The sequence below is a fragment of the Dermacentor variabilis genome, chromosome 2 (genome assembly GCF_050947875.1).
Source record: "Dermacentor variabilis isolate Ectoservices chromosome 2, ASM5094787v1, whole genome shotgun sequence".
Classification (NCBI taxonomy): domain Eukaryota; kingdom Metazoa; phylum Arthropoda; class Arachnida; order Ixodida; family Ixodidae; genus Dermacentor; species Dermacentor variabilis.
In genome coordinates this window covers 20,779,500-20,798,248 of record NC_134569.1, presented here as the reverse complement: position 1 = coordinate 20,798,248, position 18,749 = coordinate 20,779,500, and the positions used below count along the sequence as shown (strand labels likewise).

General features: G+C 45.9%; 2 protein-coding genes and 1 long non-coding RNA gene across 9 annotated transcripts in view; 1 reads left to right on the top strand and 2 right to left on the bottom strand.

Annotated features, from left to right (window-relative positions):
- Positions 1-18,749, top strand: part of by (focal adhesion protein tensin) — a 392,943-nt gene that overhangs the window by 25,416 nt on the left and 348,778 nt on the right. The gene's annotated exons all lie outside the window — the stretch shown is intronic.
- Positions 1-18,749, bottom strand: part of LOC142571482 (transport and Golgi organization protein 2 homolog) — a 206,500-nt gene that overhangs the window by 111,262 nt on the left and 76,489 nt on the right. The gene's annotated exons all lie outside the window — the stretch shown is intronic.
- The window catches only part of LOC142571483 (uncharacterized), an 83,831-nt gene continuing 74,661 nt past the window's right edge, over positions 9,580-18,749 (bottom strand). For both annotated transcript variants that reach the window (XR_012825887.1, XR_012825886.1), the window contains 2 exons: positions 11,417-11,526; positions 9,580-9,757 (listed from right to left, as the gene is read on the bottom strand). This is a non-coding gene — a long non-coding RNA (uncharacterized LOC142571483). The remainder of the gene's footprint in view (positions 9,758-11,416; positions 11,527-18,749) is intronic.

The window sequence follows — 18,749 nt, the reverse complement described above, 5'->3', positions numbered from 1 at the left end:
CTCAAGACTGCTCCGTCTAGTGTTAAGCTACTCTCTTACTTTTCCTTAATTAGGCCAAAACTTGAGTATGCTTCCATAGTTTGGGACCCTCACACAAAAATTAACATTAAGAACCTAGAAAGAATTCAAAGAAAAGCAGTACGATTTATTTACAGTAAGTTTAAGGCTACTGACTCCCCCACTGCATTACTAACCGATAACGGCATTGAACTACTACAAATTCGAAGAAAGAAAAGTCGACTAGAGTTTCTTTCAAACTTAATTAATCATAGGATAGCCTTAGACACCGCAAAATACGTATCCCCCTTGATAAGCAGACCCACTCGACACCGCTACCCTCATTCTCTAACACCTATTTTCGCAAGGACTGACACTTTTCGGTACTCTTTTTTTCCGCAAACAATGGATGACTGGAATAAACTAACTGAAGCATACCCCCAGCGCCCGTGAGCTCTATATAATTTGTGTAAATAATCTTATTTCGTGCATTAATTATAGTTGTATTGTAATCAAGTTAAATTTTTTTTCTTAATCGTACACCTTGCAACCAAACAATTTGTGTGAAAAACGTGTTACACACTTGTGTCATTTTTTCTGTGTATATCATCTTTGTTTTTTGCTCACCCTGCTTGGACTTCTTGTCCGCACAGTATTGTATAAATAAATAAAAAAATAAATAAATATCACATGCTCTCACTGTGTGTCAATAATCTTCTAATTGAATTTTAAATTTGTTATTAGTAGTATTATTGTTAGTACAGTCTAGCCCGGTTATAACGAAGTCGGTGGGAATCGGAAATCACTTCGCTATATCCGCTATTTCGTAATATGTGGACTATGAAAAAAATGCAAAGATGGGCATACCGATTTATTGCCGCTGAAAGAAGTGGTCCAGCGTCCCCTGAACACGTTTCGCAAGTGCGGACTTCAGGATTGCGGCTTCCATACCATCCAACTGCGAACCTAAGATCTGGTCGAACTCCGGACTCCCGAGGTACATCCGTAGCGTGTCAACAGCTGCGATGACCGCTGCGGAGGTGACCGGCTTAGGGGCACAACTAGCATCGTCGCATTCGCTGTCGGAGGCGCTGTCCGCCAAGGTCTCTTCCATGACACTCCCGGCAACTTCTTCAGTTCGTGGCGGCAGTTCTGTTTGGCAACTTCTTCAGTTTCGTGGCGTCGTCTGCTCTCCGCGGGAGAGCAGACGACGCCACGAAAGGACGCCGTCAGCCGAATGTTGCTCTTATTCTCGCGGAAAAAAATCGCCTCAAGGACGCAAAAATGTGTTAATTGACAGATTATTTTTCGGTTGGTATTAAATTTCTTCGTTATATCCACTGACGCGCTCTTATTTACTTCGTTAAAACCGGACCCATAATGTATTGAAGATGCAAAAATGGGAATGGGAAATTGAAATCCCTTCGTTATAACCGCTATTTCGCTATAAGTGGCTACGTTATAGCCAGGCTAGACTGTATTAGCATTATTATTAGTGTTGTTGTTTTTGTTCTCACAAATCACGTAATTTTCATGACACATGACACAGATCTCCGCGCCGGTATTTCAAAGGGGGGCAAGTTGACACCATTTATAGTGTGACCTCAGCAAAGCTTTTGATGTAGTCATTCACTCACTGTTTCTGACCAAGCGTAGGTACTTTGATGTTGACTCCTGACAGTACGTCTCTTGCGCAGTTGTCTTCTTGGTAGGCCATGTTATGTTAACGTCAATGGTCGAACTTCTTTCTATATGCCAACTAGCGGTGTCCCTCAAGAATCAGTATTAGGACCAATGGTTCTAAATTTTTTTATTAATGAAGTTCTTTCCGCTATTCGGAATTCTTCATTCCTTCTGTATGCCTATGACATCAAGATCTTTAAAGAAATGCATTCTGTTGATGACTCTCGCATCCTGCAATCTGACTAGATTTATTTTTCTAAATTATGAAAAGATAATAACCTCACCTTAAATGCTGCTAAGTCATGATTTTCACACGCAAGACAGCAAGTATTTGCCGAACATACAAGGAAAAGACTAAGTCGAACATTGGATGTTCGACTTTTTATCCGGAGATCCATCGGATATTCGCTAACGTCGCTTGCTAGAGGAATGTTCGGGCCTTATCTGGTTATCCGTCGGTTATCGGTGGACCATTTGGGATTGCTTTGGTCTGCTCGGAATCTAGCGGACTAGAAGTTCAAGCAGTTGTTGACTGTCTTTCTGCCCATTTCTCATCCATCTACCACGTAACTTGAGCCAAACACTAAAATATGCATATGCCACGTAGCTGGACAGAACCAAGGTAATGTTGTTTGCCGTCGCTTGGGGATACTCAGATTATTCTTTTCATTCCACCTGATTAGATAATTAGCCTTAATTAATGAATCAGCTTATCAAATATTATAATTAGATGAAAAGTCCAATGATAAAAGCGTAGAGCAACATGAAAAACTCCCGGTACAGCTTTCAGTTGCTCAATACGCGCTACATAAAAGAAAGATTTCCGAGCTTGAAAGAGGCCTGCAAATGGACGCGAACTTGCCGCGCGACTGGCCGCTCGAGCCACACTGCGTGTATTTGCGGGCTCCCTTCTCTGTGCCACGTCTAAAAATTTTGAGCCTGTTCTTTATAACATATTGTCTTAAAGAGTGAAGAACTCCTTGATTCCAAATCAGCATGGATTTCTCTCTGGTCACTTCGCCATGATAAATATCGCTAGTTTCTTTCAAGGTGCAGGTCCCCGCGCCACTACTTCAGAGGGGGCGCGTTGATACCATTTACTGCGACCTCAGAAAGCTTTTGACGTAGCCAGCCATTCACGGCGTCTGGTCAAGCTTGGGCGCATAGGTGTTTATTCTGCAGTTGTAAACCTTTTGCACGACTATCTCTTTGATAGATCATGTTAACGTCAACGGCCAATCATCTTTGTACAAGGCAACCAGCGGCGTTCCTCAAGGATGAGTATTAAGACCACCGCTGTTCTCAATTTTTGTTAATGACATTTTTTCCCTTCTCGAAATTGCTTCTATAAGCTGATGTCATCAATATTTTAAAGAAAACCCACGTGGCTGGTGACTTTGGTACCCACACTACGACCTGTTTTCTTTATCTGAATGGTGCAAAGAGTATGACTCCACACTGAATGCTGCTAAAACCAAAGCTATAACTTTCATTATCTAAAGTCTTTAGTTTTCTTATTCTGGCGATTGTGTACCGCTGTGTAAGGTATTTAATATCAATCATATGTTGATTTACTCTTTCATAGAACCGAACAATTTTCTGCTCACAGTAAAGGCGTTACAATGGGGAGGGGGGGGGGGGAGCCCGCGCTCTCTCGGATATTTCTTTTGACTTTCCAGAGAATTGAATTCTCCTACATTTTCCAGCACGTTCTACACAAAAGTCTGTCTCCCTCATTTCGAATACGTTTGCGTGTTCTGGAATGGCACTTATAAATCCAATAATGACATCTCAGAAAGGGTGTACAAAAAAAAAAAAAAGGCTTTGAGTGTTTACTATCATCGCCTTTCAAAGACCTGCACTGGATCTTGCTCTAGCACTGTTGGATTATAGTAAGTGGCATCCCTTCGTTGCTGAGATTATTGTGCTCACCTTCCGTTTCTGTTGAAACTTTTTCATGGTTTCCTCACCTATCCCGTGCGCACCAGTTATGACTTGATTACGAATGTTCCGTAAGATAACCAGGGAGCCTAGACGTTTTCAGGTTCTTGCCTGCCGTAGCCAACATTCAACTGCCTACAGAATACAAAGCCTTCATAACACTTATTTTCTTGATCTTCATATTTTCATAAGTCGCTGTAATTGTTTTTCCCGAGCTTTGCACTGTTGTATTGTAGTAATTATCACACACTGTTCGTCTTCTTGCCCTCCTTTTTCTATTGAACTTACCTTGCGTTTTGATATATATAAACTTTGCTTTTCACACTTGCCCTCTTATATTCAGTGTGTTTGTTTTCTCGTATTATTCCCACTTTTTCTCACATTTTATCTTTTCCATCTTTTTACTTACATTCTCTCGTAGTCTTTTTTGTAATCTGTGCGTACACCAGCGCTCAGACCTTAGGGTCCTTACAGCGCACGTTGATTGATTGATTGATTGATTGATTGATTGATTGATTGATTGATTGATTGATTGATTGATTGATTGATTCCTTTTCGTGTCATGACCCCGAAACTCCCCCGAAGTTTGTTTTCCACAGTGTGGCTGCTTGAGAAAGCACCTTATCAGGTGCTGAAATGTTTACCGCGTGTAGTGGCCAGAGAGCGGTGTAAGGGAGATATAGAAATAATGAGAATGATAAAAGGCTAGCCTTAGGAGAAACGAAAAACGAAATACAAACCAACTGGTACGAAGGAACAACAAAATGGTATCACTATTGGATAACACCTTCGCTACATCACAAACACGACCGGACGCTTTCTCAATATCTTGATTTGTTATGACCTACGTGGCCGTAAGAAAGCATGTGAGAGTATATAGAGCACAGGAAAGATCAGGGACGCGTGAGCTTCACGCTGGCTCTCCCTTCTGTGCAGATATATTGTAGCTTTCTACAAACTGAGCCGTGCTTTCATGACGTGAATCGTAGCGCTCTGTTTAAACGTCTGCGCCAATTTCTTATCTTCGCGGAAGGGCTGGTGTAGACCTGAGCTTTAGAGGCCGATTCCCTTTCCCAGTTTCACGACAATGTATCACGCAGCTGCCCAGCGCAGAACCGGAAGTGATTCACATTCTTCTCCTTCTTACTAGAGCACGTGAGACCGGAAGTTAGCCACGTCTCACAATGAACAGCCCTGTGTTGGTCTGAAGTGTGCGCGCCGTGTGCGCTGATGAAGTGAGGTTGCCAGCTGTTCCCCGTTGCCGTTAAGAGGAAGCTTTAGCTCGGGCCCAACTCCGACGCGGCCTATTCAAATACATGTAAAACGCAAAAACGTTTTTATGAGAGAACCTCTGAACCGATTTTGATGAAATTTGTTGCATTTGAAAGAGAAAGTTAAATTCTAGTGATTGTTGGAAGCGGAATTTCGATTTAGGGCTTGAATTTTTTTAAAACGATTTTCAAATATTTGACCGTTTGAAAGAAATAGAAGCACCAAGTTTACAAATTCATAGCTCTGCATCAAGAACTGATATCGCAGTTCTGTAAACGGCATCCATTAGATCATTCAAGGCGGACAAATTCAATATGTCATTTTACATCTTACGTGAATTTGTTACGTTGGTTACAACGGTTTTGCAAAAGTTGTATTTCACTATGATTAATTCTTTTTATATTCATGTGTAACATATCAATTTTGTCCGCTTTAGATGTACTATTAGATGCAGTTCACAGAATTGTATTATCATTTTTAGTGGTTAAGTTACAGAGTTGTAAACTTGATAGTTTCGTTTTCTGAAAATTTTCGATTTTTGCCAATTTTTCATAAAAAATTAACGATCTAACTCAAAAATTCGGAACCAACAGTCACTAGATTTTAAGTTTGTCTTTTAAATGCAACAAACCTCGTCGAATTTGGTGCAGTGGTTGCCGAGAAAAACGAATTCTCCTTTTACATGTATTTAGATAGGAGCACTCGAGCTAAAGCTTCCTCTTAATGCCTTTACATTTGAGTTCCGCTATCCCTCTTCTCATTTTGAAACATTTTTGTTGGTAACGCTTACACTCTGAAGTACAAGTATCTCGCAATTTACTTGGCCTCACTTAAGGGGTTCGCTGCCCCTCTAGCAGCACGTATATGGTGTTGATGGTGGCAGGAAAAGTTGCGTTCGCAACAGTTATAGTTCCAAATCTTCGGGGGCGAAATGTTATTTAGAAACAGACGGAGTTTGACTGTACGGCCTCCTTGATGATTTATTTGTCTCAAATGATATTTAAGAAACACGGACACGTTGCGCAATTTCGTTATTGAACTTGAGAAATGAGAAAAGATTGGTCCAGCATGAAGGTCAAAATGTGACAATCATTAAAGGATAAGAAAGGTGAAATTTCACAAACTGCATTGCTGTGACTGACTTTAGGCAGCGTGTTTATGTGGAATACGAGGGCATCGTGCTCCCAATGCACTTTGCAATTTTTTTCCTGTGCGATATTGCGTCAAGGTTCGCGTAGTCGGGAACTACGCTGTGTGTGCTTCATTTCGCGAAACGTCCCAGTGAGTGTCGTCTTGTACCTTGACAGGTGCCTGCCATAGACGGGTGATGAGGCATCACCATGCTTGCACTTCTGCACCCTATAGCATCCCATTATTTCAGTCCTTTCGCTCCCTTGCCACTCTGAAATTTGTTTTTGTTTTTTTAAACTCTCCTCCTGCTCCCCTATTAGCCTTCCTCTCATCTAGGTAAAAACTTCAACCTTTCTCAGTTTCTCGCACAGTTAATTTTTCACATCAATTTTATTATTTCTGTCCAGTCGTCACTGTGCGGTTACGAAGACAGACGCGGACGCTGCCTAAGTTCACGTACGCTTGTAAGAGGAGGAGGAGGAGGAGGAGGAAAAAACTTTATTTTGCAAAGGAATTTAAAAGATGCATTCATTGTATTGTAAGTACGATCTCTGTTCTGATAACAGTAGAACGTAAGCATGTCGGCACGTCACAAAGAGCAACAAAGACGACACGGCTAGAGACGAACGAGGGCGGAACGAGAACTCGCGGGAACTTCTTGCTGAGCGAATTCGATAGTTTCCTGTTGCAGGACGTTGCCTCTGTCACGTCGCACGTGCGCCTGACAGTGAAAATCAGCATTTGCGAAATTGCTATGCGGCGGCATTTGGGATGAAAAGAGACTAGGAGTGTGCCGATTATTTTGTTCTTGTGCTTTTGTCGTAAAAAATATTTCGCTGGGGGAGGCCTATTCTTCGCTTCTAACGTTAAGCGATTACTAGAATGAAGCCACACCAGATCTCTCATAAATTTATTATAAGGATATAACCGTGTGAAGCCCACAAATATTACCAAAAAATCTTACGCTGTAAGCATATTTAGGACGACCCACCAACTAGCCAAAGCGTTTACTTATCTAAGTTATGTTATTCTCGGATTCCCTTATTATATCTAATGTAAGGATGTAGAAATATATCGGTAACGGTGCCCTCGCTTTAAGTTTACACATGTTTATGCAACATTGAACAAACATTGAACGAAGAAACAACACGAGGTAATTATGCTCCTATTCTTGTTAATTTTCACCCTGTACCTTCGTTCGTCTCTGTAGCCACGGGTCAGTGCAGGCGAGATTTAACTAGCGGTGAATCGTTTCTTGCGTTTTATCAGTATCAGTCTTTACGACTTTACTGATGCCTCGTCCGAGCAGATGTGTTGACGTCGGTTGTAAAAATAATAGGCGATAACGTCAGATGTACACGCTACGCTACTCGTTTCAACGGAAAACCAATAGCAGCGTCTTCGGGGAAAGAAAAGAAAATGTTTGCAAGAGTGTTCTTACTCAGAAATTAGCCAACGAGCGAGTGATATCAAGCACAAAAACACGTAATGTGCTGATAGTTTTGGCGAAATGCTTGAAGAGCTTTATGCACTCACATACGTTACTGATCACACATGCGAAAATAAGTCACTGCAACGTCTGTGATGTCTCAAGCAAACCGACTGCAGGATGCAGCGACGTCCCTTTGCGGTGTCGGCTGTTCTCGCTCACGCGCGATAGTGTAGAAAGCGGGGTAGGAAATTTCAGGCTGTTTCCTTTGTCTCTGTATCACTTGCGCGTTACACCGAAGGGGGATTTTTTGCCTTGCGCCGGGCTTATGTCACGTGGCTCATGCGTATTCCCGCTCTCTGCGGGCCTTCTCCTGGCGTCTCGAATTCGGCGCTCGGCCCGTTCTCGCTTCATCGGGCAAAAGCGTGAAAACCGGCTGGTTGCCGGCATTTCATCCACACCATCCTTGACACCCCTTGACAGCTATGCATCTTATGCGTTGCGTGCCAGTGTTTTAGCTGGCAGAGCCTTGAACTGGCGAGACGATGCACCGGTGGCGGCTCTAGTCGACGAGTGTGCTTGTGTTGCCATCAGCGGCGTATATATACCGCGCAGTTAGCTGCTGCTGACTGATTCGGTCAAACCTCTGAAGGGGATAAAGAACCAATGTAGCCATACTACTCTCTCAGCTTCGCTTAGCCTGACAACAGTATTAGGGAATGCTTGAGGAAAGTATTACTAAATTTTGTTACTGTTGGACTGTTGGCGGCTTGGGTTATACTGCAACAATGTTATGTACGCACGTGCTTACTCGCTTTTTTTCTTTTAGCGTGTGAGCTGGCGGACTTAAGAAAACGCACACAAAAGGCGTGTTCCCTTGCGCTGATCCTGTTTCCACTTCATGGACCGGTATTCGAGCGCTCCTTATACTTTAATACTCTGACGCTGAAAATGAACTAGCCATGACTCCATGGCCATGATGGAAACTACAAAAAACTGTAATATCACTGATGTTTCCGAGAAGCAATTGCCAACAACTCCCCTCGTTTTGTGTTCGCCCCATAATATGCCCGCCTCGTTCAAAGTTTGCAGAAGATGAAGTTGCTTTGGACATCCTTAATTATTAAACATTGAATTTTTTAATGTAAGTGAGAGAGGGAGACGGCGCGTGGAGATAACATCTAGCTTTTTTCACTTAAGTATATGTAGAATATAATACATTTTAAGGACTCACAATCAGACAGGGTCAGCATCGTCACAGACATATAGGTAACTCACAAGTAAAGATTGTCAGAAAGTTACAGTAAAATAGATGTGGTAAAACTTATTAGCTCACGCAGGCTAGGTAACCACTTGTCGCCTCCCTGAATGTAACGGTAGTAGTGGCGTGGAGCAGAGGTACAAAACCGGGTTTATAATGTTAAGGTTGGAAGCTCGAATCCTCGTGCAGGCCACTACACTTTCAGGCTTTAAGTGGCGCCTGACACCGGCACAAAAAAAAAAAATGGGAGCCGATGGGACTATACTAGTCCAGCCGCAACCAGATTAAGAAGGCCCATTAACCTCCCACAAAGACACTCCCTCACCAGGACAGGAACTGGCCTCCTATGTGCAGTATCCGGCCACTACCTCCCTCATGAATCTTTCAATTACCCCGTGGTCCTTATTCCCCAGCGACTACGGAGCAACTGACTAAAGCGGCGGTCAGACCTGCGACGCAGAGAGAGCTAAGAATCTCTGGATCTGGGAAGGCCGCCACTGGAAATTGTACCTGGCAATGTTTAACACGCGAACCGTCTCGGGTGAGGTTAGCTCTACAGGGCTCGTTGGGAAATTATTAGGCATTGTCTGGGATATTATTGGCCTTAGTGAGGTTAGAGGAACTGGACAGGCTTGCGCAGTCCTGACTAATGGTCTCGTCCTCTGCCACAGAGGTGTTCCATATAAGAGAATATGGGGTAGAATTTCTAATCCATTAGGACATAGGGGGCAACATTGATGAATTCTAGCATTATTGAGATGGTAGCAGTCGTCGTAATAAAGCTAAATAGGAGATATAGATTAAAGGCAGTAAGAGCCTACGCTCTAACCTCCAGCCATCGCCATGGAGTGAGAGAGAAATAAACTTTATTGCTAGACCAGGCTTCTTGAGCCCTAAGGTGGGTGGCCTCCTCAGTCCAGGTAGCCATGGCTCGCTGCCGCCGCCCGAGCCCTGTTCACCAACCGTAGCTGGTTGTCAGGGTCTTGCGTCACCAGCAGAGCCTCCCACTGGTCTTCCGATTCTTCCTCTGCATCCGCTTCTTCCTGCATGTTATCGCCTGGCGGTGATGATGACAGTGGTACTTCACGGTTATTTCTGCACTCCAGCACCATATGGCGCAAAGTGTTGGGCGTGTCCGGCGGGCAGAACTTGCAGTCTCGCCCGTAGGTGCCCGGATACATGGCGTGAGTATAGAACAGTTTTATTAAGATGTTGAATTACCAATAAGAAAGGTGGAAACTCAGCATACTGTAGTCACGGACGACTTCAATGTAAACGCGGGGAAAAAAGCATGCTGGGGAACAAGGAGTTGACAACAATGGCGTCGATCCTGGGAATGCCAGACGAGAGGTGTTAGGACCAGCGAATCAGCAGCAGCATCTCGCGAATCCACAACCCTCCTTGCTTACCTCTTTGTCAGAGCGTCGCCTGTCTTGACCACAATCTCGAGCAAGTTCTCGAACGTCAGAGCACTCCAGTGTCATATTATTGTAAAGCAGGTTGGAGCAACCCGACGAACGAGTATTTCTTTATTTTCGTTTCTCTCTAAAAGACTTTAGCCTGGCCTCGTGGTAAAGCTCCTGCTTTGATCCCTCGTTTAGTATGGCAGCTGCACGAAGGACGTCTACGTAATGGTGGAGACGTAGGGCAAGCCGTCCACCTGGCTTCTTGTTTGTTTATTATGCGCTTCGGACATGGTGTGGGGAGGACGTGTCTCTCGGCGTTACATAAAACCGAACGTCTCAATGTCCGTTCGTCCTCGGGGTGTGCTATAGGCGCACGTGTGACTGTCCAAGGCACGTTTAAGATCTCTGGCGACGCGTACGACCGCAGCTGTCTGCTTGAAGGGGAAGCCACACAGGTCTGGAACGACCACACGTGGAAGAGCGACCTTTAAAGGGACGGTCGTGGACGAGAACTTCCGCCCAGCCGTCGGCGAGAAAGGAAGTGAGTATACTACTTTTTTTTATATATACATCTCGCACTAAAGCTGTGCAGCAGGGTTTAAGCTAAAGCTGGTGCCAGCAGCTGTTGAGCAGCTTGGCAAACGCGGCCCTTCGTTACCTGCGTTACGCCTGCTTCAGCGTGTGCAATGCTGCACGGTATTGATGAGACAGTATTCAGACACGTGGAGTCTGCCCGCCGTCCAGACCTCTGCGTTTCCTTTCTTATCTGTTTCGCGCGTGGGTCCGCGCTCGGCTGTTTTCAAGCACCTCTCGTCCCTGACGGGCCGGAATTCGTGCCTGGTCGGCGAAGGGGTGCTGCAGTTTGGATGTGGTGCCGAGGCTGAGTGCTTTGGAAAATGTGTGGTGCCAGCTCACATGTGGTACACCCATCGCGCGCGCATCGGTCTTCTAGAACCCTGCTATAAACATCTGCGCCTGCGCAGAGCTGTCATTACTGTACGTGAGGAGCACGTGATTTTCTAGAACCAGTATCAGTTGCGTTTTACGAAGTAGGAATAGCTCTGCCTTGCCCCTTCATCCGGAAGTTATAATTACTGACGAAGAATACAGTATATGTGGTGTACCAACTCGCCCAGCATTCTGTACTTCTAAAAGAAATAATTGCCTGCTAGCTTGCAGGGAACTGCCGCTTTCATTTCGTCTTTCAATAAAATAGCTTTAAATATATTTACATATAAAAACAAAAAAACAAATAATCTGAATAGAAAAATGTGTACAGGCTTAAGTTGTACTCACCCTGAAACCACGCGATATCGATGCGGGAACTACCCTCTCTCTCTCTCTCTCTCTCTCTCTCTCTCTCTCTCTCTCTCTCTCTCTCTGCCATGGTATATCAGGGCGGCCAACTGGAATGAGACAAGGACAATTCGGTTAAATACATACACGGTTAAAATGTTGCTAACAAATTGCCTAAGCCTCCGCCTTTGCAAAGCGTCTCGCTTATTGCTTGTCATTCGCTGATGGAGAATCGTTACGGTCTCTTAAGCCCACAGGGAGCGCTTTTGACAGGCCAGCCTTCGTTCACTTTGAATCCCTCTTAACTATGTATCGGGTGAGCTTTCTTTTTTGTGGCCGGATTAACAGTTATACTGGTGTACGTGGCTCAATTACTGAGCTGGTATTTAATTGTCTTTTTCTTTTTTTTTTTTTTACTGTTGGCTTACTTGTTTCTCACAGCCAGAAAGCAGCCTGCGCGAAGTGAAGAAATGCGGAAAGCTTTAATTTCCCAAATAGCTCTTTAATTTCAGTATTTACACTTGTTACTTCGATTTCAACTTACTTTGCTCTAAATTCTGCTTACTGGAAAATCACGCAGACGTTTTTTCTTCTTGAAATTTATGTATAAGTTGTACCACAACATTGCCACCCTATCGGTACTCATCTAGAACACATACCAAGTGCATCACGTTGTATATTTCAAGCTGCGACTCTCAGAAACTCTTTTTTCCCCTATGTCGTGGAAATCTGGAACAATCTACCGCGTGATAGCATGAGTGTTGAATGCGGGGATGCATTTACGGCGATTTAGGTGAACGTTACAAAACCTCAGCTTTCCGAAATTTCCGAAGTCTCCCACTACGGCGTTCCTCATAATCAGATCGGGGTTTCAGCACGTGAAACCACATAGTTTCATTTTCGTATTTCTTCGTCTCAGTAGACAGAACAGTCGACAGAAAACCATTCCACGAATTGAAACGAAAAGTTTTTATCTGCATTGGAATTACGCGCAAGACGCATCCCAATATTCGTTTCAATAAAGAAAAGCACAAAAAAAGTGCCAAAGCACGTGATAGACGATAAGGCGCTTTCGAACAACACGAAGCACCGTAGCGTTCGCAGCATGCGTTTCCCGGTAAAAATTGCGATTGCATAAGCTGCAGTTGCCGGGAAATGGCAACTGTAGCATACGAAGCAGGGAGCGACGTCACTACACTTTCATATGTAAAGGAATAACCCGCCTAGCAATTGATTTTATCGGTTTTGTGATAGCAATATGAGAAGGCCACGTATAGTTAGGACTCCCGAAGAGCAGCGTGAACACGATGAGCGGCAATAAGCTCATTTCATGTATTGCATTTGCTCAATCGTTCAAGACTACGTCATATAGGTCTATGGGATCAGGCGACATCATGGCTTCGCTGGCCAACCACCTTCACAGCGTGGAGTGGAGCCCGACTTTTTTTATGTCTATGTTGTATGAGTGTAAAACTGAGAGCTGTGTGTACAAAAGTTGCGTTTGTTTTCCTTGACGAAATGTTGATTTTTTTTTTACCTCGTTGCATCCAGAATACTAGGGCATAGTACAGTAAACTCTCAGTTGTACGAACGTCGGTTTATCGAATATTTCAGAATAACGAACTTTTTAAAAATTCCCGGCAGTTTTTTTATAGAGTCTATGCAAAAATGTTTCACTTAAACAAATTTCGGAACAGTCAATATTTCGGTTTAACGAACTCACTCAGAGAACCAAGGCTCCTTTTTACAACACACGTGGGGTGTTTTTCATCGGCTCCGTTCAGCCTTCCAGTTTTACGTAACAACGGCAATTCGCGTACCCACTTTCGAGATGAGTGTGACGAAACGGAAGCGGTTGTCTCTCTCGGACAAGCTGGAAATCCTTCAGCGCCTGGACAACGGTCAAAGGCAAGTGGACCTTGCAAAGGACTATGCAATTGCACCGTCGACGTTGTCAACGATCGTGAAACAAAAATCGAAGCTTGAAAGAGAAACTTCGATGAATCCCGCCAGGAAACGACTCTGCACGGGGTACTTCAAAGAAGTGGACGATGCCGTTGCGGTATGGCTTCGCGACCTACGATATCAAAACATTCCAGTGTCCGGCCCGATAATACAGGGCAAAGCGAAGGAATTTTCTCTTCTTGTGGACGTTCGCGGGTTCGAAGCAAGCAGTCGATGGCTTACACGATTTTGGCATTTGCGGCGAAAGCAAGGATGCCGACCAAGAGGCAGCGAGAACCTGGAGGGATGAGGTTGTAGCTGAGGTTGTAGGGTACATTGAAAAGTTGAGAGACTTTGTGTCTCAACAGCAAGCTGTGCCGGAAGAAGTGTACAAAAACATTGACTCTTTGGACAGTTTCGTTACTTCCTGTGCTTTAACAGTACAAGTGCAGAAGAAGGTTACAGATTTTTTTCTAAGTGAGAAAGGCAGCATTATAACTGTTATGAACCTTGTGCTTGTTGATATGTACAAATTCAATTTCACACATTTCTAACACTATGGATGCCATATCTTTTGCTCCATGAATTGCACTTCAGACTTTTGACTCTGTATGCCATGTCTTATGTTGGTCTAGTGAATATTCAGTTTAGTGAACTTTCAGTTAAGTGAACTATTTCCTTCGGTCCCTTGAAGTTCACTCAAGTGAGAGTTCACTGTAGTAACTGTTCTTTGTGTTTTTGCATACGTTTTGTTAAATGTTCCACCTCTGTACCTGTTGCTCACTCCTGTAAAGGCCTGCTAAGGATTACAGTACCAAAAAAAGAAAGTAAGAACCTCCTTGACCCCTCCTACCGTCCGATTCCTGGCCTATGCCCTAGAGGTTGGTTGTGCCAATGGTTGTGCCATTTCACTAAGGATGACCAACCACCCTCCCTTGCGCAACGAGCTCTGAGGCCCGCTCACGTCAGCTGTCTCTCCGTATGATGTGGCAGTACATTTGCGCACTCCGTCGGTTATGATCGCGGCTCGTGAAGGAGCATCTGTGGAGAGGCTTATCACAATGCCTGCAGGAGTGCGCGCCGCTGAGCAGCCCCTGATAAAGTTCATAATATTTTGTCCCCAGCCCCCCTCTTAGAGAACCGACGCATAACAGGGGCGCTTTTCCGGCGCCATTCAGTCGATTTGAATGAGAAAGGGAACGTTGCTGCTTCTGCATTTCGAGAAGTTTGTGCATTGTGTGAATTTGCGTACTGACGTGGGCATCCATAGGGAAGCAGACAAAAGGAGGGAACAAGGGATGGCGTGCCGTGCTCCGGCGTAGATCGCGCACTCGATCGTGCTTTAGCATTGAGGAGCACAGAACGGCTTATTCGGCACTACTCATGATGGCGAACGTGATCGAAAGATCACATTTCGTTTCGTGTCAAGACGAGAAAGTTGTTGAACTATTGAGGAGAAAATTATTGGGTGTCTTAGATGAGATCTCGTGGAAAAATGGAATTTTCGCTCGCTTTCGAACGCGCCTTTCCTATAAACTGTCTGAGGAGGACGAGGTGGACGAGGAGGAGGAGAATTTATTTATTGCGATGCTTTGTTCGCATCACTGATCTATGTGCAACCTGTAATAATGAAGATGCCGTTGGTGAGACCTGTGGCGTGGCGCATTTTATATGGAGGACGACGAACATTTCAATCAATCAATTAATTAATTAATTAATCAAACCAACAAACGCTCCTACCGCTAATTCGTTTATGCACACGATTAGCATGGGCACCGTTGTGAAGGCGTTACAATTTCTGTTGACCTTTTCATACCTTTCGCACAGCGCTTATACCTTTATGTATCTACCGTTGGTCCAAGTTTGAATCCGACTTGTTTCTAAAAGAGGAGTTGCGGTGGTTTGCGTGCCAGGAAGTCCCTGAAGGCTCTGGCTGCGAACACCGCGAGTCGCTCGCACAGTGCGGACACTTGAGCGTTTCAGCGGCACGAGAAAAGTCGCAAGTTGTCGGCGTCACCAGGTGGTCTTATTAATTGACTTAACCTTACGCTATTTAGCGTCGGCGTTCTCGCGAAAACCCGCGTATTCGGCATGACATCGCGTCTGTGGAAGAAGCGCGCCCTGATTTTCTTCACCGACTGTTTTTCTTTCCTGCTTGCCGCATTTGACACACTAGGTATATATTAGGCACTCGGCGCCGCGGTAGCTCAATTGGTAAGAGCATCGCACGCGTATGTCATGACGTGGGTTCGTATCCCATCTGCTTCCAGTTGTTTTTTCATCCACTCTCATTTACATTTATTTATCATATCTTTAATTCAATAAAGAAGTACAAGGAATTTCCCCTATGATATCCTTGGTGTCATTGTTTGTTGGCTTCTTGTGATAGCACTCGGTCTACAGAAAGATGCATTTCCGCCGTTTCTTCTTTTTCTCTCATTTTTTTTTCTGTTTTCGTTTCCCAACTACTGTAATTTAAAAAAAAAAATTCGCAACAAGGAGACGTTCAGGCAGCAATCTCCAGTTATACCGTCACCTACGGCAATCCCTTTTCAGCAGGAGTAGGCATTCAATACAGTTATACGTATGATTCGAGTATGCGGCGAATTTGCGTGGATCTTTACTCAACAAAAGAAGCAGAAAAACGGAACAAAGCAAAGAGAAATCGAACTAAATTGAAAGCCCATGGGCAGCCTACCAGGACATGTGGCGTGCGGTGTTAACGTCTCTTTTCCAGCCGCCCACGTACCGACATTGGCAGCCGGCACGCATTTGATCCCCGCCGCTATTAAGCCGTCCGCACAGACACAAATATAGAAAGAACACTCTCCACTTCGCGGGGAATAGGCACAATGCGGCGGTTCCGGGAATTCCTGTGCCGCGTTGTGTAGTCGCAAAAGTATTAAGATGCAATGCGGAATACACAGCTGAGCCGTTGCCACAAGCTCGTTCGCCTCGGTCCACCACGCTACCACCTCCTAGTATTCGCGGTGGGTGGTGGGTATATGGGCGGGTCGCGTTTTTATATCGAGGGCCCCGCTCTCCCCAAACACGAGTGCGTTATTCAACCTACGACTTGTTTATCGTCGCCGTGCGTTGCTCCTAGGCCTTCAGGGCCAGGCGCACGAACACCGCATGCTCGGTGCCCCGGAACGAGGTGACTTCGCGGCGAGAAGGGAGCATGCGTGGCAGGTCGCGAAGAGACGGCGTGTTTGTAAATCATAACAGACCCGGAGGGGCGGACGACTGTGACTAAATAAAAACGGGAGGCCGCGAATGTGTGTCTGCACGAGTGCCTGCGGTGGTGGAGGGTAGGGCGAGTATGTTAGCGGAGAAGCTGTCGCTGCGCGAGCGAAGAGCATACCTTTGTGGCGAGAGAGCGTTCCTGCCCACCTTCCCGAGCTGAGGGGGGCCGGGCGGCACGGTAAGCCACCGGGGACCCACCTTCGAGAACGTAAATAAAGAAGAAGGAAATAAAGACACCGCGCCCCATGTACTGGGCGCGGTGTATGTACAGTTCCGCTCTCTGGATTGTGAGACGAACGGATCAACTCGGCAGAGGAGAAACGAGCGCGCCTGCGGGAGGCGATTGCGCGGCCGCTGCCGTTCCGGACCGCACGTGGAAGGTGGGCGTGGATGCGCGGGAACGAATTTGGGACCCCGTGCTTTCTTGCGTGGTATGGGGAAAATTGTGTCCCGGTATGAGGTCTCCGAGTTCCGTGTTGTGCGGCTTGAAACGCGCGCGCCTATTGTTACGCGTACACCGCGCGCGCTCATCTGGGCTGGGCGAACCGTGACGCCGGCCGGGGTCGCCGAGCGCGGTCCGACCGCGTCGTGAGAAGGAAGGGAGTGCGAGGGGTCGTATGGCTCCGCGCGGCCTTTCCGGCGAGAGACGCGGCCCGCACAGGAATTCACTTAGCCTGTTTGTTAGCGGTGATGAACAAGACAGCCCGTAACTAATCACGCGGTCTGCACAAAAGCCCCGCTTGTGCGCGGGAAGAGCCTACACGCTCCGTTACGCGAGCGATGGATGGTGACCGATCGCACGCGCTCCTGTACACAAAGACGGTCCGGACTGGCCGGCGCGATGCAACAGCCGGCTACACGCTGCCGACGAGGAATTAACGCTACTCTCACGCTGGCCTCGCGCTGACAAAGACCGAACGACCTGACTGCGTCCGTTCGCAGACTTTCACATGCAGCTGTGAGAAACTGCGCGCCTCGGCTACTGCATCCCGTCTTGCCCGATGGTCTATTCCCGGGGACCTCCAAATTGGGAACCGCGTATTGAGCGCCGCTTTTACGCTCAGTTGATCGTGTTGCCACGCTACTATATCCAAGGAAAACACGGCGAAGGCGGGAGATGGAAATTCAAGACGATGAGCAAAATGAGAACAAAATAAAAGCGGGAGTCACCGTTTCGAGAAGTGGACTTGTCTTTTTCAAGTCCACTTGTCGAAACGTTGACTCCCGCTGTTACCTTGTTCTCATTTTGCTCACACTACTATATGCATTTCCTGCAGGCGTTCTATAGGAGGCGCTCTTGCTCATGTCATTGCGGTGCATGTCGCCATATTAAAGCACGCATGCACACCTAACTCGCATCCTCTCTGATGTCATTATGAGTGGCACCCGTTTCATTTCTTAATGTGCAGTCAGGAACATAGTCTGCATACCGCATTTACTGCGAAAGATAAGAAAAGTAAGCTAATTAATTTAATTTAATTTAATTCTGAAGTTCTACGTGCCGAAACCATCATATCATATTGAGGCACGCCTTGGTTGGGGACTCTGGATTAACTTTGACCACCTGGCGTTCTTTAACGTGCACCTAATGCACGGTAAACGGGTGGTTTTGCATTTCGCCCACATCCAAATGCGGCCGTCGCGGCTGGGATTTGATCCCGTGCTCTCGAGCTTAGCAGCGCTACGCCAATGCCACTCTAACGTGCCATATCGTGCAAATTAGATAGCTCCAATATATACCGCGCACATGCTTCGGGGAAATCGATTCCCTCTCGCGTATTTTCTAGTTTCTCTCTTTTGTTATGCTGCGACCTCGGAGGAAGTATATAGTCGGTTGTCCTATTTATGACGTTCGGTAAGAGCTGACATGTCGAGAATTGTGTCGAGAGCGTTCTGCTGCCCCGTGTCACTGGCTCGTCGTCTCGGGCCCAAGCATTTCGCGATGCAGAGCCAAGCCTCCCCGGAAAGTTGTCCTCCCCAGTTGGTGGCACGGACACTCGCACGCCGTGCGAGACTCGAAGTGCCCAGCGGCATTGCGCGCTAGTCACACTTGGCGTCGCTTTCTCTCTTACCTCTTCCCAAATGTAGGGTAGCAGACCAGGCGTCATTCGGTTTAGCCTTCTTGCCATCATAAAATATGAAG